At 33.7% G+C, this 11998-nt stretch overlaps 1 protein-coding gene across 2 annotated transcripts in view; it reads left to right on the top strand.

Annotated features, from left to right (window-relative positions):
* The first annotated feature begins 1149 nt into the window (after positions 1-1149).
* S1PR3 (sphingosine-1-phosphate receptor 3) overlaps positions 1150-11998 on the top strand; it is a 31352-nt gene continuing 20503 nt past the window's right edge. Inside the window, exon 1 of one of the 2 annotated variants that reach the window (XM_074281482.1) lies at positions 1150-1392. The gene's annotated coding sequence lies outside the window, so the exon portion shown is untranslated. The remainder of the gene's footprint in view (positions 1393-11998) is intronic. The other variant, XM_074281483.1, reaches the window with a different exon arrangement.

Genomic DNA, 11998 nt, shown 5'->3' with positions numbered 1-11998 from the left:
TCCAGAGTTCTGCAGAAAAGCAGAGTCAGCATGTCTTTGTTATTTTTTCCCCTAAGGGTTTTTATACAAGAACAATCCCCATCCAGACAGAACTAGCTAGTGTAAAAATAATAATAATTAATGTGATCTCTGATTTGATCAATCCAAAAATCTGCTCTCCACTTCCTCCTCCCACCTCCAACTCTGTACATATGCCTTGACCAAGCACTCCTAGTAACTAGAAAATTTCTAGCATCTTTTTGAAACCATAACTGGCAATAAACATTTGAACCAGGTTACAAAGGGAAAGCAGGCAATTCAGATTGACAAAGCAAGTTCTTGAGGCAAAAAGAAGAGTTTGGAAGTTTTGGAGGAAGCACTAGGGAGAAGTGAACAAATTGGATACAAATGTACAACTGGCACTGGGGAGAAAGGTATAAAAGAAAGTTCAGTACATAGAAATGGATAGGGGAGGGAGAGAGAGAGAGAGAGAGAGGGGGGGGGGGGAGGGAGGGAGGGAAAAAGGAAGATTGAAAAAGAGTGAAGGAGGGTTTGTGTGGAAGAGAGTTTGGAAAATAGACAGAGAAACAAAGAGACAGAGAGGGAGGGAAGGAGGAAAAGAAGGAGGGAGAGAAAGAGGGAGAGAGAAAGGAAAGGAAGGAGGAAAAAAGAAAGGGAAGGAAGGAGAAGGAAGAGTAAAAAAGGAAGAGAGGGAAGAGGGAGGGATGGAAGGAGAGAGAGATAGGAAGGGAGGAATGGATGAAGAAAGAAGGAAGGAAAAAAGAGAGAGAGGGAAAGAGGAAGAAAGTAGGGGAAAAGGAAGGAAGAGAAAAGGGAGAGAGAGAATGAGAGAGACAGAGAGACACAGAGAGAGACAGAGATACAGTCAGAGGCAAAGAGACAGAATGAGAATTGGAAGACGTGAAAAAATAAGCGAATCTGGCATAAAGGACTAGGGGAAGAAAGGAGTTTAGACTGAAAGATGAATAGAAAGAGAAATGAAAGTGGGAGGGAGCTTGGGGAGGTAAATAAAACAGTAAGTAAAATGGAAAGGAAATCAGAAGAGATCTTACCCCGTGAGAAAAGGAGGTGGAGAGCGTGCTGTGCTGGGAGGTACTTGGAAGAGCTTTTATGACTCCTCCCCTGGAAAAGCTCGGCTCCCGGCCATCCAGAAGCAAAGTCAGTCCAACTGACTCCTACTAGTTTTGAGACTGGTTCACTCAGAGGATTCGAGTTACAAAAGCAGGGACAGAAGCAAAGGTTTTAACCTCATGCCCGCCTGTGATCCGCTATCGTGGTCTTTAAAAAATTCCTGGAACTATTTACACACCCACTCCCCTTTTGACTCTTCAGATCCAGAGAAAGAGACTTCTTCCTAAGATGCCTGCATTCAAAGTGCTTCCTAAAGCCGAGGTAAGTCTGAGAGAGACAGAGAACAATAATGTGTGGGATGGTGGAGTGATTCCTGGCGAAAGTATAAAATATAATTGCTCACTTGGAGATTTCTACTAATTTTTGTTTAGTCTCTCAATCTCAAATTCAAGAAATGGACCCCAATGTCGCAAGGAACCATGAATTTCCATATAGTTATTTAATTTCTCTAGGTATCTCCACAGCACAGACTGACCATATTGCTCAGTCTGTATATACTGAGTTTCTTAGTCATGAGTAATATTCATTTTTAAAAAGACATTAATTAATTGTAAATATTGGTAGATAACTTACTCTGAATGGAAGTGAGAGAGTGTCCTCTGTTAGATGTAGAGCTTGAGCTGAGACATTTATTTGGTTTTGAGGGTTTAAAAAGTTGTTAGCTCCCTTTTGAAGCACTTATTGTAATGCTATTATTTTCCTAGGAGTCATCCTTTTAATAAAATTTGCCTCAAAATCTCTTCTAACCTTTTCATTCTTAATAAAAAAACTGCATTTACTTGGCCTAGAGAAATGACTGAGGCTCACTGTAAGTTAATAGGGTCCCAAGAGAAAATGTGAAGATGATTGTGCCTTTAGATTTCTTTTCTTCCTTATTAATTTGGCTTTCAATGGTTCTTTAGGGGCCATTGAGCTGCTTTTCATGGCTAATTACTTGTCTTTTTTATTTTTAACCTATAGATAGGAAAGGGTCAAAATTGAATTTTAAGGGCACTTTTCCCCCAATATGACTTTTATAAAAAGAAAAAATGAATGGAGGTTGGATTGAATTCCAGGGTTGGATGATATGCCCATAAGTACTGCTATAGTGGCCTAAATTTAGAAATGAATTAGCACAGTTTATCTGAATTCTTCTAAGATTTTTGCAGTATGATATACAAATAGACTATTAAAATGATTTTTTAATATTGCTATATTACTTTTTCTGATGCTTTTATCCATAGTCAAAGATTAAAATCTTGTGGCTATGAATAAAGGATTTAATTTCTAGAAAAAAAATAGTATATCCTTTAGGCACGCATTTCCAATTTAGGTTTGCATGGTTTGGTTTGGTTTGGTTTGGTTTGGAACTTACTGACATTCCTGTCCTTGACACAGAAACCAACACTAGCATTAACTTCTGAATTTGTAGCAAAGAAGAACTATAAATTATGATTTCTCCCCTCTCTTCTCCACTTTTAATTAAGGTTAATTTTTTTCTTTAAAAAAAAAACACAGAATAATTCAGATGAACTCATTTAAGATCAGAGGAGTAGATAAAATGTTTCTTTGAGACAGTTTTATTGCATGTACACATTTTGTCTTTATACTGTTTGCTAAAAACATATATTTAAAAATGTAATAAACAGAATACTTTATTTCCACTACATAATGAACACATCTTAATGCAGAAGGAAACTCAAGTACAGGGCTATGATCTGAATTTTTTTTTTTTTTTTTTTGGCAACTCAGTGCAATGATTCTCAACCTTTTATAATATGTACCATCCTCTAACTTTATTTAATAACAGTTGACATCCCATCTTAAAGTGAGATACATCTATCATTAGTAGTATTCTTAGTTGAATTTAAATGACTTTTACTTGGGAATCTTTGAAGATCTGGAGAATGCCTTCTGGGATAATTGAGCTGATCAGTTACCTCAAAATCAGGAATTGGATCTGTTATCTTTGGTGATTTGAGACCATCACCTTTTAATTCTCTAGTGAAAAATGGAATTTTGGACTCTATTGAAAGATTAGGTTGGAATGGTTCAACTATTAGGTAATCAGTCTGCTTTTTGCATTAGTGGGAAATATGTGATTTCCGTTACCTATCATGACATCTGAATTTTTCTTGCATTTGTTCTCATCAATTCTGAAACCACTGTCATCTATCAGGAAAAGAATATTATTTTGAGAGATAATTCATCTGGTTGTGGAGTTTCAGAGATGTCCAAATAAAAAATCAGGTAGAGTGAAGTCATAGTATAATATGATAAGATTTCTATGCATTTATAAGCAATACATTTTTCTATGTTATTGACCATCTCCATCCTGTACATATTTTTCCCAGCATGTTATAAGGGGAAAAACTCATAACTTAAAATATTCAATAGAAGCTAAAATCAAGATTAATTTAGATGTGACACTCAATAACAGCAAATGCAAAAATCATAAAATCATACTAATCCACCCATAAACCAATGCACCGAAGTATTTGTGGGAAGGCCTGGGGCAAAGTTATAGAAACTTTTCAAGGAGGCATATGCATGGGGAAACTTATGTGTCAGTGGCAACTCATAACTCTTGACTACAGTCTTTGATGTCCTTTATTCTTTGCTTGGGAACAAATTACACCAGAGATTGTCACTACTCTGCCAGCTGTTCCCCTTCTAATGCTTAAAATTAAAAGAATTAGATTCAAATTCTTAGGCTACCACTTTCCATTTGTCTCTATAACTGAGCCTCAGTTTGGTTTTTTTGTGAAAATGAAAATAACATATCTACTATTTCTCTTAGATGCTTGCTGTGAGTCTAAAATGTGGTTATGTACTTTTTTTATAATTGGAGGATAGACTGAAATTATGATTTCATTGATTTATATATTTCCTGTTGTAGAAACTCCCTCTACTGATACAGTGCAGCAAATAGTCTGCAATTTATAGTCCTAGAAAGTTATTTGGAGCCATTTAGAGGTTATGATTTGTTTATGGTCACATAGTTGGTATGTGTCCAAGGAAGCTTACCCTTGAACCCATCTTCCTTACTCCAAGGCTAGACCTCTATCTTCAGAATCAATTGGAATGATTGGTGCTTTAAAACTGTAACGCACTATGGAAACGTAAGCTATCATTTCCCCTGTTTCTAAAGAAAATGCATAAAGATTAAAGCTCTTATGACACCAAAGTTAATTGGGAAGGAGGGGTATAGTGTAAAGTCAATAATAATCATTAGAGCTAGTGTTTATATAGTGCTTTAAGGATTACAGAGTGTCTTACATACATTAATTTATATCTTTTTTCTTTTTTTTATTTTGAATTTAACAAATATGAACAAAAGTGAACATTTAAAAGTGAATAGCAAGAGGGGATTATATATAAAACTCTGAAATTCCATTGCATGGTTTTGAAACACATATTAAATGTAGCATAATGATAGCAAACTATGCCTTCCTTGTGTTGTTTTTGTTCATTTTAATATTTCATTTATATGCTCTTCTTTCTTTTGTTTCCCATTCTATTCTTTCTTTTTTTTTCTATCACTACTGTCCCTTACCCCCTACTACTGTTCTCCTAAAAATAAAAGCATACTCCTATAATAAATAAATATAGTCAAATGTAGCCTGTTTATGGCATGGACCTGAATTCATGATCTGAAGGCTACTCATTCACCCAAACTTGAACTCATCCTGACAGGTCAGAATTTCCAGAACAGGGTACACAATACATAACTATAACTGACAATTCTCTCTAAGAATACTAGTAGTGACCCTGATAAAGGGGAAAGGGGTAGATACAATTTTACTACTTCCCATTTATGTGAAATCACTCACTATGACATCATTAATTTTTAGTCATAAAGTGTTTACTTTCAAAGTAAGGCAAAAGCACAAAAAAATACTAACTTTTATTCAATAGAAGCCCAAATCAAGATTAATCCACATGTGACATTCAATAACAGCAAATACAAAAATCATAAATCCACCCATAAACCAATGCACACAATGTTTGTGGGAAGGCCTGGGGCAAAGTTATAGAAACTTTTCAAGGAGGCATATGCATGGGGAAACTCATGTGTCAGTGGCAGCTCATAACTCTTGACTACAATCTTTGATATTCTTTATTCTTTGCTTGGGAACAAGTTACACCAGAGATTGTCACTTCTCTGCCAGCTGTTCCCCTTCTAGTACTCACTATTCTCCAAGGAAAAGCTACCTCTCTTGTGCTCTTGAGCTCTGGAAACAGTAATAATCCATTTTCATTCACAGCAACCCTTAACTGGATGTTGAAGAAAAAATACTTTGCTCTTTCAGTGATATCAGGTATTATCAAGATCCTTGATCTTGCCATTGCCACAAAGATGCTCCTTCCATGTTCACAAATTCTGAAAATTGTTTTATATGATCACAATATGATCAAACTTTTCCCTCACTCTTTCAAACCTAAACCCTGTTCTTTATTCTCACAGTAATTTCTGTTACTTCAATCTCTCTGTTCTTTCAACCCCACTGTAGGGGTTATTCAAGCCATAACATATTCAGTGGCTACAATCTCTTTCTTTCTTCATCTTGAACACTTAGTGAATCAGTTCAACTCTACACTGTCTTCTTCTCTTGAGTTGCTTTCTTATTGTCCCGTCACTAAATCTTGCCTAGCTGAGCTTCAGCCTTGGATTACTGTTACCATCAACTGGTTCACTCTTCCTCCCATAAAGCTGAATGCACTTGGGGAAAAATCACTAAACCATGCTGATTTGATCTACTACAAATTTATGTTAAATAATTTTACTTGCCCTTATTTTAACAAGGCAATTCTTTTATACTTTCCATTTTAGCTTTTCTAAACTTCATCTTTCCTCAAGCTCCGTGGTTCCTTGTTTTTCCACTCAATTAAGAATTTTGTTTCATCTTTCAGAGAAAAAAAAAAAACCTTAAGTCACCAAAAGTTCCTTCTTCACCCTTCTTCCTCATCTTTCATCAAACAGATGCCCTCTACTATTATTTCCTTCATTAACTTCTCATTTGATAAGATGGTTCTCTTTTCTTGCCAAAGCCAACATATCTAATGTACAAGAGATATCATGCCTTTCTGTCTTCTCCAAAAGACTTTAGCCTCTAGCATCCCCTCCCTCATATGTATCTCCATTCTCTCCATATTCACTAGCAACTTCCCTATCATTTACAAATATACCTGGTGTCCTCCATCTTCATTAACCTCTCTTGATTTGTCCATTCCTGCTAGGTCATATATCTCCTGTAGCTAAATGTTCTGAGAAGGCTGTGTATATAAAGTTATCTCCATTTTCTCTTCACTGATTCTTTTTTTTTTTTTTCCCCTCTAAAATCTGGCTTCCAATTTCATCATTCCACAAAACTGCTCACTCCAAAGTTACCAATAATCTCCTAAATGCCAAATCCAGTGGCTCTTTTTCAATCCTCATTCTTCTTGACCTCAGCTATCATAGAATATGTGTGTATACATATATATATATGTATATATATATATGTATATATATACACGTAAAATTTTATATATATATATACTGACAAATAAAAGTGTGTATATATATATATATATACACACACACACACACACATATATATACACACTTATATTTGTCAGTTTTTTCTTGGATGCAGATAGTATATTCCTTCATAGGTCCTTTGTAGTTAATTTGGGCATTTTTAAGAGTTGAAATAACTTAGTTATTCAAAGTCATTCTCAAAACAATATTACTATTATGGTATACAAAGTTCTATAGATTCTTCTTATTTCACTTCATGCAAATCTATTCATGTTTTTTTCTGAGATTATTGAGCTCATCATTCCTTATGGCACAGTAGTAAACCATCATGATCACATATTGCAGTTTGTTCAGCCATTCTCGAATTGATGGGCATCTCCATAATTTCCAGTTCTTGGCCACCACAAAGAAAACTACTATAAATATTTTAGAACATATGATTCTTTTCTTTTTTCCTTGATCATCTTGGGAAACAGAACTACTAATGGTATTGCTGGGTCAAAGGATATAGGCAATTTAAAAACTTTTTGGCATAATTCAGATTGTTTTCCAAAATTGGTTGGATCAATTTGTAATTCCACCCATTTTTTTACTCATGTATTGTTAGACAACTTGGTGATACCCATGACTGGAACCAGAGAAGAGAAATAAAGCTATTGATCAGGGAAGATTTCCAGTTATAATAGATAACACTAGTACCCAAGCTTTGGAAATGAAATCCTATGTGGAAATGGCTATAGGCAAAGGATACTGAGTGGAGTTCCACAAACCTGAAACATGGTGGAAATTTGATCCTGAGAAATTAGAAAAAAGTAATAAATGTGGTATCTCATAAAAAGATTGCACAGATGTTGAATTATTACAAATATAATATATCCATCTCTATTGTAATGAATTCAGTGGAACTTCCATATGGAAGCTCTGAGAGACTTCAAAGACAGAGATGGGGAGGCTGTCTAGACTCATAGAATCACTTTAATATTGCAAAATAACTAATATTCAGTCTGCTTTCAACTAAAATGAGCTTGTGGCTTACCCCTAAAAAAACAAGCATTGAGATTTTCTGGAGGTTTTTAAATAGGTTGAAGTCTAATAAAAAAAAGAACTATCATTACTTCACAAAGTTTATTTCCAGAAAAAAATAGTATACAAAACTGTAAAAATAAAAATATATCATTTTTCTATACTCTCCTCAACATTTGCCTATTTCCCTTTTTATCATTTTGGCCAATCTGAGAGGTGTAAAATTATATCTCAAGATTGTTTTAATTTGCATTTTGTTGGGGCTGCCATCTTGCCAGCAAGGCTTACTCTTTTCCCCTATTCCTACACTATTGCCAGTACCATTGACTTTACCTCCACATCTTTCATATCTGCTCCTTTTCTCCATTGACACTGCTGCTTCCCTAGTACAGATCGTCATCTTCTTGTCTATACTACATACCACAATCTTATAGTTTACCTGCCTGTAGTCTCTCCCCATTACCTTTTATTCTCTACTCTGCTATCAAATTAAACTTTTAAAAGTGCACTTCCAACCATGTCACCTCCTTATTCAATAAATTCCAGTGGTTCACTTTTTACCTCCAGAAACAAACATAAAATCCTTTGTTTGGCAATCAAAGCCCTTTTACAACTAGACCCCTCCTACCTTTTTCCAGTCTCCTTACAATTTACTTACCCCCACATACTCTGCATTCCATTGGCATTAGCTTTCTTGCTGTTCCTTGAGTAAGACATTCCATCCTTCAACTCCAAGCATTTTCAGTGACTGTCCCTCATCAACTCAGCGTTTTTCCTGACTTTCTTTGAAGTTTAACTAAAATTCCACATTTTATAGGAAATCATTCTGGATCCCTCTTAATTTTAGTGACTTTCCTTTTTAAATTATTTCCTACTTATCCTGTATATAGCTTGCTTTCTATGTATTTGTTTTTATATTGCCTCTTTCATTAGATTGTAAGTTCAAGGGCAGACATTGTCTTTACTTCCCTTTCTATCTTATAAATGTTTGTTGATTGATTTTATATATATATGTGTGTATATACATATATATATATATGTATACACACACACACACACACATATATATATTTATATGTTGTCTCCCATGAGACTAAATATTTTTTGAGAACAGAGACTTTTATTCTTTATTTCCATCACCTCTACTAAAATGGGGGAAGAATGTATAATGGAGGCTTGGTGCATGCTTATACTACCCAAGATAAAACCATCTTTTTGAGATATGCTTGGAAATTACTACTAAGATTATTATAGGTATAGACCTTCTGGGTTAGCTTCCCACATGGTTGAGAACAGATGCTTTCCATTGTCTGCAATTGCCTTTAAAGGTACTTGACTGAGGCAGTCTCTTTTTCTAACATATTTATTAATGAAGGACTCCTTCACACATAGCAAGAAGGAAGTTTTAAAGTCCTTCCTTAAGGCCTGATGAACTTGAGAAATTGGTTTAGGTACAATATAGTTCTTGACTTGGAATCCTGGTTTCTAGTTGCAATATCTGATTTGGAATCCTGAACCCAAGACCCCCATGTATGAAGTATAAAAAGTTCAAGAGTTATATAGTTTCTGGGTAAATCATTTAATTAATCATGCTAGCATATTATTAATAAAAGGGGTCAATGGCACTCTTAAATTCCAAAAACCCTTCACAGTACCCATTTAATGCTTATATGACTTGTAATGAAAGGGTGCTCCTGAAAGTAGCATTCAACTCTAATTGGTTAACAAGAAATGAAAGAATTAATATAATAATAAGAGGTAAATCTATTGTAGTGAGGGACTGGGGAATGTGATTTTGATTATGTTATTTATTTCCAGGCCACTCCCAGCTTTGGGCAATTGAAGCAAAAAATTTTATTTCCACCTGAACCTGAATAATGCACAAGGGGCTGGAATCCTCCTTAGATTAAATTCTTCTTAAGGTTCTTTAGTTAAATGGAACAATAACTACAAGATTTTATTTCATCATCCAACCTAACCTTCAGAGAATTAAGTTTTAATCTAATCTCCAAATGAGGAAAGGGGGAAAATATCCTTTATCTCCCTAATATTTAGTTACCTAATAATCATTGATCTCACATGGCTTGAGCTCCCTAATTAGGGTCTTTAACCCCTACACAAAGAACAAAAATAATAAATGAAACAAGACCAAAACTTCAGTCCATTTCTCAGGATTATCTTGAAGGAAACCTGCACAGCCCATCCCCTGTTTATGTCATGGTGCAGCAAAATATTTTCTGTGAATGAAGAACTTTTTGACTGCTGGAAAGAATGATTGTACCTCAATCAAATAGATTTTGAAACTCATAAAGTAATAGCCAATGGAAAGAGACTGCTATCAACCATCTAGTAAAGTCAACCCATGCCTTTTCCAGCTCTCATGTATACCCAGAATAGGTTCTGAGCATACCTCCATATGAGATGGTTTAGGTTTGCTCCAGACCCTTCATGCACTCATTTTATCATATTGTTTTTTCTGCCATAGTCCATATAATTGATTAATACCTTAATTCTTTCTACATGATTTTCCTCTCAATCATTATAATTATTGTATAAATTACTTTCCTGCTCCTGTACTCTTCATTTTGCATCAGTTCATTCAAGTCTTCCCTGATTTTTCTGAATCTGTGCCTTCTGTCATCTTATAAATCAATAAAATTTTATTATTTTAATATTATATACATTTTAAAGCATCCCCAAATTGTTGAATACACATTGTTTCCAAATCTTTCCTATAATAAAAAGCATCAATTATTAATTCATTGTTTTTAATTGATTATTAAAGTACTTATTAAAAATATTATTATCATTTTCCATTTTTGTCTTCTTTGTCTATATGTCTTTATGAAGTGGAATCTGGTTGCTTTAATTTGTGGTTGACTTTTTATTAATAATTTGTAGCATTTTAATGTGGTTGTTGATAGTTTATTTTTATTCTTTTGAAAACTCCTTTGCCCATTTTATTGGGATGTAGCTCTTATTTTTATCAAACCCTCTTTGTACATCTATTAACATAAACATGTGATTTTTATTATGAATATCTGCAGAGTCTATAATGTTCATAGTTTTTCACATATTAAACCAACCATGAATTCCTGATATACATCAAACCTGATCAAACTGAATGATATTGTTAAAATACTGCCTTTGGTTAATATTTTATTCACTATTTCTATAGCAATATACATCAGAAATATTGGTTTACAATTTTATTTCTCTACTTTATCTGTCCCAGGCTTAGTTATCTTAAACTTATCTCATACAAAGTCTTTGGTAGGATGTTTTCTTTCTCCAATTTTGCAATAATAACCAAAAAAATTTTATATTAGACTTCATTGTTCTTGGAATATTTGGTAGAAATAAAATTAGATTATGTAAACCCTCTTATTTTTGTTGTGCCAGTCTATGTATCTCGATTTTTTGCAAATATTTATTGCATTTCTGTTATCAGTTTTCTTGGCTTATGTATGATTAGCCAAAATTATTTTTTGATAATTTCATTCATCTTTATCTATTATGAATTCTCATATTTCATTTTTATATATGGTAATTTGGTTTGTCATTAATTTTTTTCCAAATAAGCTAACATTTAAAAAACTGTTATATTCTTAAATGCCCTTTGTCCTCTTTTTGGCCATTCCGTCATGATTAGCACAGTTTGATCCTTAGAAAACAGATTTAGTCTGTTACTGTCAGGGGTATGCTGGTAAATGTTATATAGATGGATTTATATTTTCACATAAGATAATTGGTCATCACATGTTGCAGAACTAATTATAACTATTTTCAAAATGACCACCATGAATATAATAGCAGTTTATGCATAAACAATGGTTGCTGAAAAGTAAAGTGATATAGAGATTTCATGAAGAATTTGATGTGTCCCTTCAAATCAAATCAACATTTATTCTGATATTTGACTTCAATTTAAAGGGAGGAAAATATAAAAATGGAAATAAATATATGGAAAAACAATTCAGGAAGAAATTATGTGAAAGATTAATTACTTGTAGATTACACAGAACACTCATGTTCATGTATTAATATATACATTGTTTAAGAAAATAATTGGTGAGTCCTGTACAAATTAACCACCAATTAACACTAGGAATAATAAAATAGATTCTATTTTAACAGACAAGAAAGACTTCTTATTGATTTAAGGATTATCCCTGAGTTAGCTTTCTTTGACAAAATTATCCATTGTTTTTATGATTTATTTTTTGACATATTGCTGAAAGTAGAGGTATCAAACACACACCTGGGCCATGTGTGGCTCACAATACTTTTGAGTGAAACATGACCAAGATTAAAATGCAATTTGGAATTATTTTTATAAAT

The sequence above is a fragment of the Sminthopsis crassicaudata genome, chromosome 1 (genome assembly GCF_048593235.1).
Source record: "Sminthopsis crassicaudata isolate SCR6 chromosome 1, ASM4859323v1, whole genome shotgun sequence".
NCBI lineage: Eukaryota > Metazoa > Chordata > Mammalia > Dasyuromorphia > Dasyuridae > Sminthopsis > Sminthopsis crassicaudata.
Note: the sequence above shows the minus strand (reverse complement) of the source record. Positions and strands in the feature narration are given on the sequence as shown.